General features: G+C 48.6%; 1 protein-coding gene across 1 annotated transcript in view; it reads left to right on the forward strand.

Moving 5' to 3' along the window:
* Positions 1-15,697, forward strand: part of FUS (FUS RNA binding protein) — a 225,658-nt gene that overhangs the window by 165,237 nt on the left and 44,724 nt on the right. The gene's annotated exons all lie outside the window — the stretch shown is intronic.

Consider the following 15,697-nt stretch of genomic DNA (forward strand, 5'->3'; position numbering starts at 1 on the left):
AGTTCTTTTCTTTCCGCGGAGCTGAGAAGTTTTACTTCAATTCTGCGCTGACTGAATTCCCGTTTTTTGCCTTCTAACTAGCCGCGGTTTGAGTTCTTTTTACTCTCATCGTGAGTTTTATTTCTTTTTAAAAAAAAAAAAAAAATTTCTTACGGCGATTTGACTGGGTCGGCCGCGTGGCTCAGGCCCCGCTCCTTCGATCTCGCAGCGGAGCTTTTTCGGCCTATGTCCCGGCCAATTACCGGTTTTAAAAAGTGTAGCAAGTGCCAGCGCGCGATTTCGCTGACGGACCCGCATCGACGCTGCCTGCAGTGTCTTGGTCCAGAACATTTCCCGAAATCGTGCCGGCCTTGTTCCACTCCTACAGCACGGGCGTTTAAGCGTCGCTGTTTTTTGTAAGAGTCGATGTTCAAAATGGAAGCTGCGAAGGAACCTTCAGCTTCGACTTTGGCTGCCGCTTCGCCTGCCCATGCGAAGCCCGTCACCACTCCTACTGCTCCGGGTCTCCTGAAGCCGCCTTCGTTTGTCCCGGTTTCGACCCCGACTTCGGTGCCGGTGCCTCCCTCCGTCTCCTTGGATCAGGTACCGCCTTCTACCATTCCACCCGTGGTTATCAAAGAGCCGAAAGCTTCCAAGCAAAAGCACTCGACCACAAAGGAGCGCGAAGACCGTGCTGGAGGACCCCCTTTCGGTGCGGATCCCTCCATATCGGTTTCGTTGCGGTCCCTTTTGGAAGCTCAGTTTGTCGAGCTCATGCAAACCATGGGACCCAAGTTAATTGCCACCATCCAGGGTGACTTCCCGGTTCCGATTCCGGGGGGCGGACCGCCCCCTCCTCCTCCTCCTCGCCGGTCGGTCTCGCTGCTTGGCGAGGAGGAGCGGCGAATGGCAGCCGGTCCCTCGAGGCGGGCCTCCTTTAGTGACTTGCCCCCTTTAGAGCCCATCACGCCACCAGACGAAGAAGTCTGGCATACCTCTTCGGGTAATCGAAGCCCTGGGCATCGCAAGTCTCAGGAAGAGTTCTTCCGCACTCCTTACCAGGCCTGGACTGCATCTCGAGAGGCGTCGAATCTCCCACCTCTTCGCTCCACGGCCTCGAGTCCCATCTACTCGCTAGAGGCATCGGGGGACCATGCTAAGCATCGTCATTCTAGATCCCCCTCCAGACACCGGGAGGGGCATTGGTCCAGGCATTCCTCGTGGCACTCTGAAGTTTCGCCGCAGAAGAAGCTGCCACGACTGGTGTACTCTTCGTCAGACATGTCCCCTCCGCAGGGGCCGGAGTACGAGGAACCGTCTACCTCTTATTCTCCCTGTCGATCCCAGGTCTCTCTGGATCCCAAGGCCTCGACTTCGTCCAGTCCTTCTCGGAGGCCTGTGCTGGCGGATCAATTGTCTTTTTCTTCTTTCCTCCGGCAGATGGCGGATGACCTGGACATTACCTTGGACACCGGTTCTCGGTACTCCAAGGAATACCTCGACACCATGCAATTGCCTAATCCTCCTGCGGAGTCTCTTCGCCTGCCTCTGCATAAACTACTCGATCAAACGTTTATGAGATGTTTTGAAACGCCATATTCCATTCCTGCGGTCCCGGGCAAGTTGGATGCACGATACCGCACAGTTCATCACAAGGGGTTCGAGGGCTCTCAACTCTCTCACCAATCCCTGCTGGTCGAATCCTCCCTCAAGCGGTCTCATCCGTCCCAGGTATATGCCTCGGTGCCTCCGGGTCGTGAGGGCAGGACAATGGATAAGTTTGGGAGGAGGATATACCAGAACTCGATGATGGCTTCCCGAGTTCTGAATTATACTTTTCATTTTGTATCTTATTTGGAGTTCTTCCTGCCTGTGCTTTGGAAGTTCACCCCGTACATTGAGTCCCAGACTCGCTTCGAATTCAAAGAGGTGGTGGCCTCGCTGTCCCAGCTACGTCTCCAGTTGATGCAATCCTCTTACGATGCCTTTGAGCTTTCGGCACGAGCGGCCGCCTGTTCCGTGGCTATGCGTCGTTTGGCATGGCTTCGGACTATTGACATGGACCCGAACCTCCAGGTTCCTTGTGCGGGAGCGGATTTATTTGACGAGTCCATTGAGACTGTGACGAAGAAGTTATCTGACCATGAAAAGTCTTTTCAGTCCATCCTTCGGCCCAAGCCTAAGCCTCAACAGTCTCGACCTGCTAGACCACCCTTGATCTATCAGCGGCGTTACACTCCAAGGCAACCAGCGAAGAGGCAGCCTCCTCAGAAGGCTCAGCAGAAACCTCAGCCTTCTACTGTCCCCAAGGCTCCTCAGCCTTTTTGACTCTCTCCCAGGGAGCATAACCGACCTCGTTCTACATCCTCCTGTTTTTCCCATCGGAGGTCGCCTCCATCATTTCTTTCATCGCTGGGAGGCTATTACCACCGACCTCTGGGTCCTTTCCATCGTAAAGGAAGGATACTCTCTTCAATTCCATCGGGTCCCTCCGGACCACCCTCCAAGAGAGTATCCTTCCAACTTGACACAGACCGCCCTTCTTCATCAGGAAGCTCAAGCTTTGCTCCGGCTTCTGGCTGTCGAGCCGGTCCCTGTGGACCAACACAACCGGGGTTTCTACTCCCGGTACTTCCTCGTCCCGAAGAAGACGGGCGACCCATACTGGATCTTCGGGTCCTCAACAAGTTCTTGGTCAAGGAGAGGTTTCGCATGCTGAACCTTGCTTCCCTCTACCCCCTCCTCGAGCAGAACGACTGGTTATGCTCTCTGGATCTCAAGGAGGCCTACACTCACATTCCCATTCATCCGGCCTCTCGCAAGTTCCTCAGATTTCGGGTGGGACATCTATATCTGCAGTATCGAGTGCTTCCATTCGGCCTGTCCTCGTCTCCCAGAGTCTTCACGAAGTGTCTGGTAGTGGTGGCCGCTGCACTACGGAACCGGGGTCTTCAGGTTTTTCCCTACCTCGACGACTGGCTCATCAAGGCCCCCCCTCAGCTTCGGAGGTCATTTCGGCGACCCTGGCTACAATTTGCTTCCTGCAGAGTTTGGGCTTCGAGATCAACTTCCCCAAATCTCATCTACAGCCTACCCAGTCTCTCCCCTTCATCGGGGCGGTCCTGGATACCATTCGACTCAGAGCATTCCTTCCTCCTCAGCGCATGGATGCTCTTCTTCATCTCTGCCAGTCTGTGTCTTCTCGCCAGTCCATCTCAGCGAGACACATGATGGTCCTCCTGGGCCACATGGCCTCTACAGTTCATGTGACGCCTTTTGCCAGACTCCATCTCAGAATTCCTCAGTGGACCCTGGCTTCTCAATGGACTCGGGTGTCAGACCCGTTGACTCGACACATCATTGTCACTCCTGCTCTTCGGCAGTCTCTACTTTGGTGGATGACCTCTTCGAATCTATCCAGAGGTTTACTGTTTCACACTCCTCCCCACCAGAAGGTTCTCACAACTGATTCATCGACTTATGCCTGGGGAGCTCATCTGGATGGTCTTCGCACTCAGGGATTCTGGACCAGTGCGGATCGACTCCATCAAATCAATCTTTTGGAGCTCAGAGCCATCTTCAATGCTCTTCAAGCTTTTCAACATTTGCTTCACGACATGGTGGTCCTTATTCGCACAGACAATCAGGTCGCCATGTATTCTATTGTGTTTTTAATAGTAATACCTAAGTATTTTAATCCATCTTCTTTCAAAATAAATGAGAATGAGTCGAATAATCCTTTGGTACAGTGAACATTAAGCGGGAGAACTTCAGACTTACCCCAATTGATCTTATATCCAGAAAATTTTCCAAACTTCTCTATTAATTCAAGTAAACATGGGATGGTAATTTCTGGTTCCCTCAAATAAAGCAGAATATCATCCGCATAAGCAGAGAGTTTAAATTCCCAATTCGAATAAGGAATTCCTCGTATCCCCTTTGCCTGATTGATGGCTATTAACAAGGGTTCAAGAACTACATCAAAGAGCAAAGGAGATAAAGGACAACCTTGTCTAACCCCCCTTAGCAAGTTAAATCTATCTGACATACTATTATTAATATATAATCTTGCACCAGGAGAGCTATACAATGTCTGAATCATTTGAATAAAACCAGAACCTATACCAAACCATTCTAAAGCCTGGTACATAAAAGTCCACTCAACTCTATCAAAGGCTTTTTCTGCATCCAAAGATATCAGAAAAGCCGGATCCTTCATACTTTTTGTTAAATTTAGAGAGTGAAAAGCTAATCTGGTATTATTTGAAGAATGTCTTTTAGCAACAAATCCTGTTTGGTGAGTATCAATAATAAAAGGAAGAGCTTTAGCCAAACACAAAGCCAATATTTTAGCAATAAGTTTTCCATCTACATTTATTAACGAGATAGGCCTGTAGTTTGAGACCAAAATTGAATCTCTGTTTGGTTTTGGCAAAACAATAATTAAAGAATCAGCCATAGTACCTTTAATACAACCTTTATTCAGCTGATATTGATATAAATTTAACGGATATGGCAAAAGAGTACTTTGAAATGATTTATAAAATTCAACAGTATAACCATCACCACCTGGAGCAGATCCAACTCTAAGAGATTTCAATGCTATTTCTAATTCTTTTAAAGATATAGGATCTTCTAAACTCCTTTTTATATGATCAGGAACCTTCGGTCCAACAAGTAGATTTAAAAATTCCTGTCAGGTTTAGCAGCAGCAGCAGCAAGCTTGCCGGCCCTCCGCAGACTGGCAGAAATTTCCTGCAGACCAGCAGTTGAAGAACAGTGCTTTAGATCACCTATAGCCTTAAGAGTTCAGCTATAATTGATACTTAAATGTGTAGACTTCAGCTATAGGAAGTTCTACTCTTTAATCCTACAACTGGGAGTGGTCTTTCATGCCTCCATCAGTGTAGCTAGTGTTATCCCAGGACAAGCAGGTGGTATATTCTCAGATGGGTGGCGGCATCCACGGAGCCTCAGTATGGATAGTGCAAAAGTATATAGTATTGTCACTTTAAATTTCTTGGAAGTCTCAAGATACCCTGTATTGTGCATGCACCAGTGCCTTCCCACTAGACCAGTGGTTCTCAACCCTGTCCTGGGGACCCCCCAGACAGTCAGATTTTCAAGATAGCCCTAATGAATATGCATGAGAGAGATTTGCATACCTGTCACTTGAAAACCCGACTGGCTGGGGTGTCCCCAGGACAGGGTTGAGAACCACTGCACTAGATGTCTGTTCGCAGGACCATCAGTTCTTAGTTTTCAATGGAGCTAAAAAGTCGTTGTTTATTTGGAGGGGTGTGGGGGGTTTGGAGTCATTCCAGAAGCACTTAAACTTCATTTTTGTGCCTTCCCCAGTTTTTATTCTCACTTCAGTTTTCAACTTATTTTATTTTATAATTATTTCATGTAGGCCTTCAAACCTCTGGTTTCAGGCCATGTGAGTTGAGCCTTTTTTGGAAACAGCCTAACTTGACATCCAGGACAATTGAGTCCTTTGACCTCTCATCAGCAGTTTTCCCCTCAATGCCAAGGCTTCAAGGTTTCAAGAGGTGTATTCTGTATCAAGACCATCTCAGTCACTGATCCACAAAATTGCTGTCTTCAGTGCCTTGGTCCTGAACACCGAGTAGACTCTTGATCTCGCTGTTCAAAACTTCAAAAGATATCTTTGAAGTCTTAACTGCTTCAGCAAGAAAAGCTGTTCAGGACATTGGGAACATTGATAATGTCTACTATGTCATACACTAAAATGCACCAGTCAGCATCTGTCTGCTTTTTTGGTACTACTATCGGGATCAACTACTAAACAGGCTAAGAAGCATAGCTATACTTTACCGTCCTGATGTACTTCTGCATCGTCCAAGCATTGACTCCATCGATGCATGCTAAACGTTGATGCAAAGAACCACACTCCGGTTCGTTCCGTTCAAAGCCGCGGGTTGGCGGCTCCTTGCGCTATTCGCTCCTGCATCGGAAGCCTCTCTGACATCACAACATCAGAGAGGCTTCAGACGCAGGCGCGGATCTCGCAAGGAGCCGCCACCCGCGGCTTTGAATGGAATGAGCCGGCCAGACACGCTGCTGCTCCAGTGGCGTACCAAGGGGGGGGGGGGGGGTCCGCACAACTGGTCACCCTCCACTATTCTTCATAGAGTGCGGCTCGCGGCTCGTCTAGAGCAGGGGTGCCCAACTGCTTCCCTTCCCTTCTCACCGCCAGCACCATTCTCTTTGATCTCCCTGCTCTCTCGCCGCACGACCTCAATTCTGACGTCGAGAGGACGTTCTGGCTAGCCAATCGCTGCCTGGCTGCCCGGAACGTCCTTTCCCATGTTAGAATTGACGTCGGGCAGCGAGAGTTGGTCGGCCCCGTGGAGATCTCGGCCTGTTCCCGATGGCGGTAGCAGCAGCAGCCTATTCCCCGGCGGCGGTGGCATGGGGGAGGGCAGGAAGGAAGAAAGAAAGAAGGGGGGGGCAGGGAGCCAGAAGGAAAAAAGAAAGAAGGGGGGACAGGGAGCCAGAAGGAAAAAAGAAAGAAGGGGGGGGACAAGGAGCCAGAAACAAAGCAAAAACTGGGACAAGGAATCAGAGAAAGACAGACATAGAAAAAGAAATAAAAAGTTGGGGGAGGGAATGAGGTCTGGAGGAGAGGAAGCATACAGGAGGCTGAAAGAAGAGAAGAAATATTGGATGCACAGTCAGAAGAATAAAGTGCAACCAGAGACTGATGAAATTACCAAACAAAGGTAGGAAAATGATTTTATTTTCAATTTAGTAATAAAAATGTGCCAGTTTTGAGAAAGAAAAGATATTAAACTTTAAATGTGAGTGCTGCAGAAAAAATAGAGTACTTGGAGGGCCGCAGAAAAAAAATAGTTAATGTCTTATTAAAGAAATGACAATTTTGCATAAGGTAAAACTGTTAAAGGAAAGTTTTATAAACTATAAAGAGTTTAACCTCATGCAAAATTGTCATTTCTTTAATAAAGACATTAACTATTTTTTCTGCGGCCCTCCAAGTACCTACAAATCCAAAATGTGGCCCCGCAAAGGGTTTGAGTTTGAGACCACTGCGTTAGATGTATGAATTTCTGTTAAGGATGGTTGGTGGGTCATGAAGGCTGCAATATCAAGTTGGTGGCCTTTTTCATGAGTTGTTTGTGGATTTAGCATTTGGAAGGATAAGGCTTTGAGAAATGAGAGAAAGTTGTCTACTTGTTTGGATGATTGATCATCTAGGTGTAGATTTAGGTCTCCTAGGAGTAGGTTATAGGTTGCTATTAGTGAGTTTTGGTATATGAAGTCTTCCACTTTGGTTCTTGCTAAAGACCAGTTTCCCGGCGCTGTGTAGCAGAGCATGCAGTTTAGTGTGTCTTTTAGTGTGGTGCTTGAGAGTTGGCAAGCTAAAAGGTCCATGTACGGGTTAGATGCTTTCTCAATTATATTAAGGGTTAGATCTTGTGTGATTAAGATTGCTAGGCCTCCGCCTCTTTTTTTTTTCTCTGCAGACCACTTTAATAGACTTCAGTTATTCTGGGGTCTGAGTCGGAGGTTAGCCAGGTTTCTGTGAGGAAAAGACAGTCCAGGTTTTCTTGTGTTATCCAGGTTTTTATAATCTCTGTTTTTGGACCTAGCGCTCTGATATTTAAGTAGGCGCATTTGAGTGTGGATATCTCTGTGTGATAGTTGTGGGTTGTGTTTGGATATATAAGTGATTTGGTGTGCCGGTGTGGTTTAGTCTTAGTGTGTGTTGGTCTTCTTCCCCATGCTGTGGTAATGGAGTGTAGAGTGTTAGATTGTAGGTTTGAATTTCTGTCACTTGATGTTCTCCTATTTTGGAAGAGAGATTTATTTATATCTGTAGCGGGTGTAGGGAGGAGGTTATTTGCTGCTGTCTTCCCGCTGGTTAAAAGAAGGATTAACAGTATGAAGTGCTGGGCTCGTGAGGTTAGCTTCATTTTGGGTTTGTTTGGGTTTTTTTTTGTTTGGTGGGTGGTGAAAGGTGGTAGAAGGGTCTTTGGTGGTTTGGCTGCTGTTTTTTGGTTGGTTTTACGTTTGGTAGTGTTGTGGGGGTGGATCGCTTCTTGGTCGCTTCACAAAGGTGCTATGAGCGTCTTAGACAGCATGCTGTTAGGCGCTGAATCTTTTATTGGTTCAGCATAGTCCCGTCAGGTGGGGAGGAGGGGCGAAGTGCGCTCCCACGCCGTCAAGCCTCCCTGCCTGCTTTTGAGTCCAGCGATGTCAGCCAAAGTGAGATTCAAATAAAGCAAAAAGAAAAAGAGACAAACTAAAAACGAATGCTGGGAGACTCCCTAAGCCTTCCAACTGGCTCAGTGTAGTCCTGTCAGGTGGGGGGAGGGGCGGAGTGCGCTCCCACGCCGGCAAGCCACCCTGCCTGCTCCTGGGTCCAGCGATGTGGCCACAGTGAGTTTCAAATGAGAAACAAGAAGTAAACAGAAACTAACAGAAACACGGGTGCTGAGAGACTTCCTGAGCCTTCCAACTGGCTCAATGTAGTCTTGTCGGGTGGGGGGAGGGGCGGAGTGCGCTCCCATGCCGGCAAGCCTCCCTGCCTGCTCCTGAGTCCAGCGATGTCGGCCCTGTGCAGTCCTGTCGGGAGGAGGTGGGGCGGAGTACGCTTCCATGCCGGCAAGCCTCCCTGCCTGCTCCTGGGTCCAGCGATGTGGCCAAAGTGAGTTTCAAACGAGAAACAAGTAAACAGAAACTAACAGAAACACGGGTGCTGAGAGACTTTCTGAGCCTTCCAACTGGCTCAGTGTAGTCTCGTCGGGTGGGGGGAGGGGCGGAGTGGCTCCCATGCCGGCAAGCCTCCCTGCCTGCTCCTGGGTCCAGCGATGTCGGCCCTGCGCAGTCCCTTTGGGAGGGGGGAGGGGCGAAGTGCGCTCCCACGCCGGCAAGCCTCCCTGCCTGCTCCTGGGTCCAGCGATGTGGCCAAATCCCAACCTCCAGTCTCTACACTTAACATCTTGGTACCTTTCAACCTAACAGACTCTCTACAGTTCTCTCAGTCTGTACAAGATAATTTGGTCGCTTCCAGAGAGCCTTCCACTAGGCATTGTTACGGCCAGAAATGGACTAGATTTTCTGCTTGGTGTTCCACTCGCCATATGGAGCCAATGTCTACCTCCTTGGCTTCTGTTTTGGATTATTTACTTCACTTATCATGATCTGGACTACAGTCTACATCTATCCGAGTCCATCTCAGTGTGATTCCTGCTTTTCATCAGCCTCTTGATGGGAATCCTCTGTCTGCACATCCTCTGGTTTCCCGCTTTATGAAAGGACTTTTTAATGTTCATCCACCACTCAAACCACCCCCAGTGGTCTGGGTTCTCAATGTTGTCTTGGCTCAATTGATGAAGCCTCCATTTGAACCAATTGATAAGGCTCATCTCAAGTACCTTACTTGGAAAGTTGTTTTCCTGATTGCCCTCACGTCTGCTCGAAGGATCAGTGAGTTACAAGCTTTGTTTGCAGATCCACCTTTCACAGTTTTCCACCATGACAAAGTGGTCCTCCGTACTCATCCAAAATTCTTACCTAAAGTTGTTTCAGAATTTCACATCAATCAATTGCCAGTATTTTTTCCAAAACCTCATTCTCACCCTGGAGAAGTGGCTCTCCATACTTTGGACTGCAAGCGTACCTTGGCTTTCTACTTGCAACGCACTCAACCTCACAGAACAGCCCCACAACTTTTCATCTCCTTCGATCCAAATAAGTTAGGGCATCCTGTTTCAAAACGCACCATCTCCAACTAGATGGCTGCTTGCATCTGTTTCTGCTATGCTCAGGCTGGTCTCCCTCTGCAGGGTTGAGTCACGGGCCACAGAGTTAGAGCAATGGCGGTGTCTGTAGTTTTCCTCAGATCAACTCCTATTGAGGAAATCTGCAAGGCTGCCACTTGGTCCTCGGTTCATACATTCACCTCATTTCTCCAGAAGGGATGGCCATTTTGGCCAATCTGTTTTGCAAAATCTTTTTTCTTAACTTGCCAACTCTCCCTCCATCCCATTATGCTTAGCTTGAAAGTCACCCACTGTTTTGAGAATATGCTGCCTGCTTGTCCTGGGATAAAGCACAGTTATTTACCTTAACAGTTATTATCCAGGGACAGCAGGCAGGTATCTCACAACCCACCTTCCTCCCCTGGTTTGCTTCTTAGCTAGGTATCTGAACTGAGGTACCTCACAGGAGACATGCGCCCTGACTGGGGCGGGAAGGCACTTGCGCATGCGCAGTGCAGCTCTCGGAAGCTGTTACAAAGATCTTCAAGCAAGTCTGCTTTCGAGGCTGTCTGCTGCGGGGCTCCGTCGGTGACGTCACCCACTGTTAAGAATATCTGCCTGCTGTCTCTGGATAACAATTGTTATGGTAAGTAACTGTGTTTTAAGATGGATTCGAGTCAGAACAAAGAGCAGAGCTCTTCAATGCACTGGACTACAAACGTATTCCCAAGGACTGTCTGAAGCTACTATTTCATAATCTAATGAAAGATGCTGTCCTTGATCAATCAATCATACTTTTGAGGCTGGATTATTTTAATTTAGTCTATTTAAGCTTGACCAAGAAAAGCTTCAAAGACTTCAACTGATCCAGAATACTGCTGCTAGGCTGATCTTTGCAAAAAGTAAATTTGATCATGTGTCTCTGCTCCTGCAAAAATTTCATTGGCTTCCAATAATTTCCAGGGTTTATTTTAAATGTGCTTGCTAAACATTTAAGATCTTGCATGGCATCCTTCCTCCTTTAAAATTCCTGTGTCTTAGAATTCTGTAAGATCTGACATTACCAGTTCTACTCAATAATTTAAATTGTCCTTTCCTATGCTGAAAGGCGTTACCTACATTGGCAAATTAGGGAAGTCTCTACTTTTAAAAATTGCTGAGCTGTGGAATGATTTTCCTATTCAACTGCGCGATCTGGCCTCTTTCCAACCATTTTGAAAACATCTGAAAACTTGGCTATTTCAAAGTTGTAAATTTCTCTCCATCCTTTTCCAAATCCATATTGTATCTGTTCTCCTTTCTAATTTCTTGTAAACTGTGCCGAGCTCTACTGTTGTAGAGAAGATGCGGTATATAAGCCTACAGTTTAGTTTAGGGAGACACCCTTACTAATTGTGGCTCCAAGGAAGCTGGATTCACTTTATATAGGGTCCAGTCATGTCTAGGTTTCGACAAGCCCCAGGCTCAGTCTCTCCTGGTGGAGTCTGCTCTGAAAAAGTCCACTCTGCCTCCAAAACAGCAAAACCTCAACCCACTAAGCATTTCTTTAATCCTCAACACTCATCTGCTTATTACAAGAGATGGTATACCCAACCACCCACATCTTCTAGGGCGCCAACACAGAAATGCCTCAGATAACAAAGGTCCCAGAAAATTCAACCTCAGACCCAGCAGAAGTCACAACAATCTTTTTACTTACTCATAGAGAGCCTAGCTGATGTTCTTCCATCTCGGCCCCAAACTGTTCCTAGTGAAGGTCGTCTCATCCACTTTCTTCAATGCTGGTCTCTCATCATATCAGACAGTTGGGTTCTATGTATGGTGAGAGAGGGATATGCTGTTCACATGTGCAGCAGATCTTCTTCTATCAAGGCTTCAGGTGGCTGGGGATCCTTCTTCCACCCCAGTGGTCTGGGGGGGTTTCCTTTGCAACATATCCGGTTCTCCCCCCCCCCACCCCCCTCAGCGCCAGTTTCATTCCTATCTCCTCTTTCGTCCGAGTGGCTGCAGGTCTCTTGGGACAATGATTTTTTGTATTGGGAGCAGTTTTTGCTTGATGAGGACCTGGACCCTTTAGTGGACCTCCAGGATCCTCTCAATGGAATAAATGCCGCTGGCGGAGGTTTTTAGGTTCCGCCAGCTGCCGAGGATGGGTCAGTGGTGCGCATCTTTCAATGGGAACAGCTCCAGGAGCTTATTCTTCAGGTTTCCTCAGTGTTGCGCTGCGAGGAAGATGTGAAGGAGCCCTTGTGTGTGGTGGACCCCCCTCCTTCGGGGGATCTATTCAGCTTCCCGCTCTTTTCCATAACTTCAGGATGTTCGGGAAATTGTGTTTGCGCAGTGGAAGGCGCTGGAGTCACCCTTTCATTTTGCTCTCTATGACTCGTCTGTAACCCATCCTGGAGGAGGATAAGTGATACCTTGAAGTCGCTGGTGGTGGAAGTGGTGGTTTCAGCCATCGCGAAACGGCATACGGTGCTGGTTGAGGGCAGCTCAGCTTTGAGGGACAGAGGAGCGTAAGTTGGAGTCCCTCCTTAAGCAGAATTTTGATGTCACTGCCTTGTGGTACAGGCAGCGATGTGTGGTGGTCTGGTAGCTCAGATTAGTTTTTGGTGGGCCGAGCATTCCTTGACCGTGAGTCTGATTGGTCCTTGGTGGAACAGGAAGTAGCCAAAATTGAGATGGGTGCTTCTTACCTCTCTGATGCCAGGTATGACCTGTTGTGAGCGTCTGCCAAGTCCATGGCTCTCAGGGTGGCCGCTCGTCATACCTTGTGGCTCCAGGCTTGGTCAGCAGATGTGGTATCTAAGGCTAAGCTGACTAAATTTCCCTTTTGGCAAGTATTTGGACAAGTTGGTTCAGACTTTAACGGATTCTTACGGTGCCCCATCTTCCTGGAGATCATGCCCGCCTACTTGTGGTAGTGTTGCTCGGGGACATTTGTGTGATTTCCACAGATACTACCCTGGTCGAGGGGCAGCTTCTTTTTCCTGCTGCCTGGTCTCCCCAGGACCATTTCTTTCAGCACATGCAGTCCTTTCTTGGGGCCTGTCAGTGGGGACATGATTCCTCCGCCGGTTCCCTCTCCACCCGTCCCGCCTAATAACTCCTTGAAGGCACCTCTCTTTGTTCCGGTGGGCACTCGGTTGCAAGACTTTTACCAGGGGTGGGCTAAGATCACAATGTTTGAGTGGGTCCTAGAAGTGATTTGGGATGGTTATGCTCTGGAGTTTTCCTGCTCTTTGCCAGATCACTTTCTCACCTCTCCTTGTCAGTCAGCATGGAAGAAGCAGGCTTTTTACCAGATGCTTCAGTGATTGCTAGATCTCAAAGTGGTAGTTCTCGTGTTGCATCGGCTATTATTCAATTTACTTCGTGGTGCCCAAGAAAGAGGGGACTTTTCAGCCCATCTTAGATCTGAAGAGGGTCGTCAGAGCTCTGCGAGTTCTGTCTTTTCACATGGAGAACCTGAGATCTGCCATTCTGGCGTTTCAGCCGGGGGAATTTCTGTCTCGATCTGACAGAGACCTACTTGCATGTTTCACTTCCTTTTGGTTTGGGCACGGTTCCACAGATGTTCACCAAGATTATGGTGGTCATGGTGGTGGCCTTGCACAGGGAGGGCTTTCTGGTTCACCCCTATCTGGGACGACTGGTTGATCCAAGCAGTGTTTTTTCAGGATAGTTCCCGAGGTACGGCTTGGGTTGTGGAGTTCCTGCAATCGTTGGGATGGATAGTCAACCTGTCCAAGAGCTGGTTGGCTCTGTCTCAGCAGCTGGAGTAACTTAGTGTATTTTTCAACACCAGTTTGGGGAAGGTCTTCCTTCTGGAGGCCCGAGTGATCAAGTTGCAGTCACAGATTAATCTGATGGCTTCCCGGTGTCCTCAGGTGCAGGTTTTTCCCCAGGTCTTGGTCGATAGCAGTTTCCCTGGACATGGCTCAGTGGGCCCGGGCTCACATGCGCCCACTTAAGCATGCTCTGCTTCAGTTGTGGTCGCCCCAGGTGCACGATTTGGACTCCCCCATTTCTCTTTGGGGGTTAGTTCATTGCAGTCTCAGTTGGTGGCTACAGTTTCCAATCTAGTTCAGGGAGTGAGTCTGGATTAACCCCAGTGGACAGTGCATCTCATGGATGCCAGTCTCCTCGGTTGGGGAGCTCAGTGTCTTGGTCGCTCAGCTCTATGGGCGTCTGGTGGCACAGCTCTATGGGCGTCTGATGGCACAAGAGGCTGCTCTGATCATGGTGTGGGGAGACACTCATCTTTGTAAATCTTGGCTTCCCACATAGCAGGAGTGGAGAATGTCCAGGCAGACTTCCTCAGTCATCACATGCTAGATACCGGAGAGTGGTGTCTTGGTCCTGCAGCCTTTGAGTTGATTGTGCAGTCCTGGGGGCCGCCGGTCATGGACCTGATAGCCATGAATACCAATGCCAAAGCACCACGGTTCTTCAGTTGGCGCAGGGATGTTCAGGCCAAGGGGCTGGTTGCTCTGGTACAGCCATGGCCGACGGCAACCTTCCTGTTCGTGTTTCCTTCATGGCCAGTGGAGGGCAGAGTCCTCCTACGCCTTGCTCGGCACCCTGGCCACGTAATCCTAGTGGCTCCGAACTGGCCCAGGCGCCCATGGTAGCGGATCTGGTTCATCTTCTCGTTGCAGACCCTCTTCCGCTGCCCCTCTCGCCTGACCTTCTGACTCAGGGCTCCATTCCAATGTTCGATCCTTTTGTCTTATGACTTGGCTCTTGAGAGGGTAAGAAAGATTATTCAGATAAAGTGATCTCCATTCTCTTGGGGTCCTGGAGGCTTTCCACTTCTCAGCTTATGTGCGGGTTTGGTGTATTCTGTAGAGTGGTGTGCTGTGTGTGGAGTAGTTTCCTTTCGCGCCTCTTTGCTTTGCATCCTGGAGTTCTTGCAGGATGACCTGGATAGGGGCCTGGCCTGGTCTCTCTGGGTTCAGTTTGCAGCTTTGCATTTCGTGGTTTGCTGCAGGGTAAGCGTTTTAACTTCTTTTCTGGACATGGTTCACTTTGAGGGCAGTTAAATTGCTTCGGCCTCCAGTGCGGCCTTCGGTTGCCGGCCTGGGATCCCAATCTTTATCCTGTCCGTGCTAGTGTCCCCTCCCTTTGAGCCCCTAGGTTCCTGTTCATTGAAGGACCTTATTTTCAAAGCAATTTTCCTGGTGTCCATGCCCTTCCATCCCAACCTCCCCTGCCTTCGAAAGTACCTCAGCAGCATATTCCGCAGCTTGTGATGGAGCTATCCATTCTTCTACAAAACAATGGCATCAAAGAAGTCCCTTCCCCCCCAAGTAAATGAGGGATTTATTCCCAACTTCTTCCTAATTCCAAAATATTCAAGGTCTTCACCCAGTTCTCGACCTCGGACTACTCAACGCCTGCCTCAAAAAACAAAGCCCCGAATGATTTCTCTCCAAGCAATTATCCCATTACAGCGATTGGTTAGCCGCCTTAGACCGCAAAGATGCATATTCCAATCCATCCCTCCCACTGGCATTTCCTTCGCTTCAAATTTCTCAACAAGCACTTCCAATACAAGGTGCTCCCTTTGGCCTTTCGTCAGCCCCATGAGTTTTCACAAAGTGCTTAGTGGTAGTAGCGGCACACCTGTGCAAACGTCATATGATGTTCCCCTACCTGGACGACTGGCTTTTCGTAGCACATTCCAGGGACCGATTAATGTTAACCATTTAGGTCACTGTTCAAACATTACAAATCCTAGGATTCATCAACTTCCAAAAGTCCACTCTGACCCCACTGTACTCCCTTACATTCATTGGGGGCACGTTTGGACAAACATCAGATGCTTCGCAGTCTAGCAGATCAAGTAGCTAATCTTCTGCTCTGCCAGCTCACACTACTATATGACATTGAGTCACATGGCAGGCTCAATTTCTTTCATTCCCAATGAAAGACTACATATGAGACCCCTACAGTGGCATCGCCAG

This window comes from Geotrypetes seraphini, chromosome 5 (assembly GCF_902459505.1).
Source record: "Geotrypetes seraphini chromosome 5, aGeoSer1.1, whole genome shotgun sequence".
Classification (NCBI taxonomy): domain Eukaryota; kingdom Metazoa; phylum Chordata; class Amphibia; order Gymnophiona; family Dermophiidae; genus Geotrypetes; species Geotrypetes seraphini.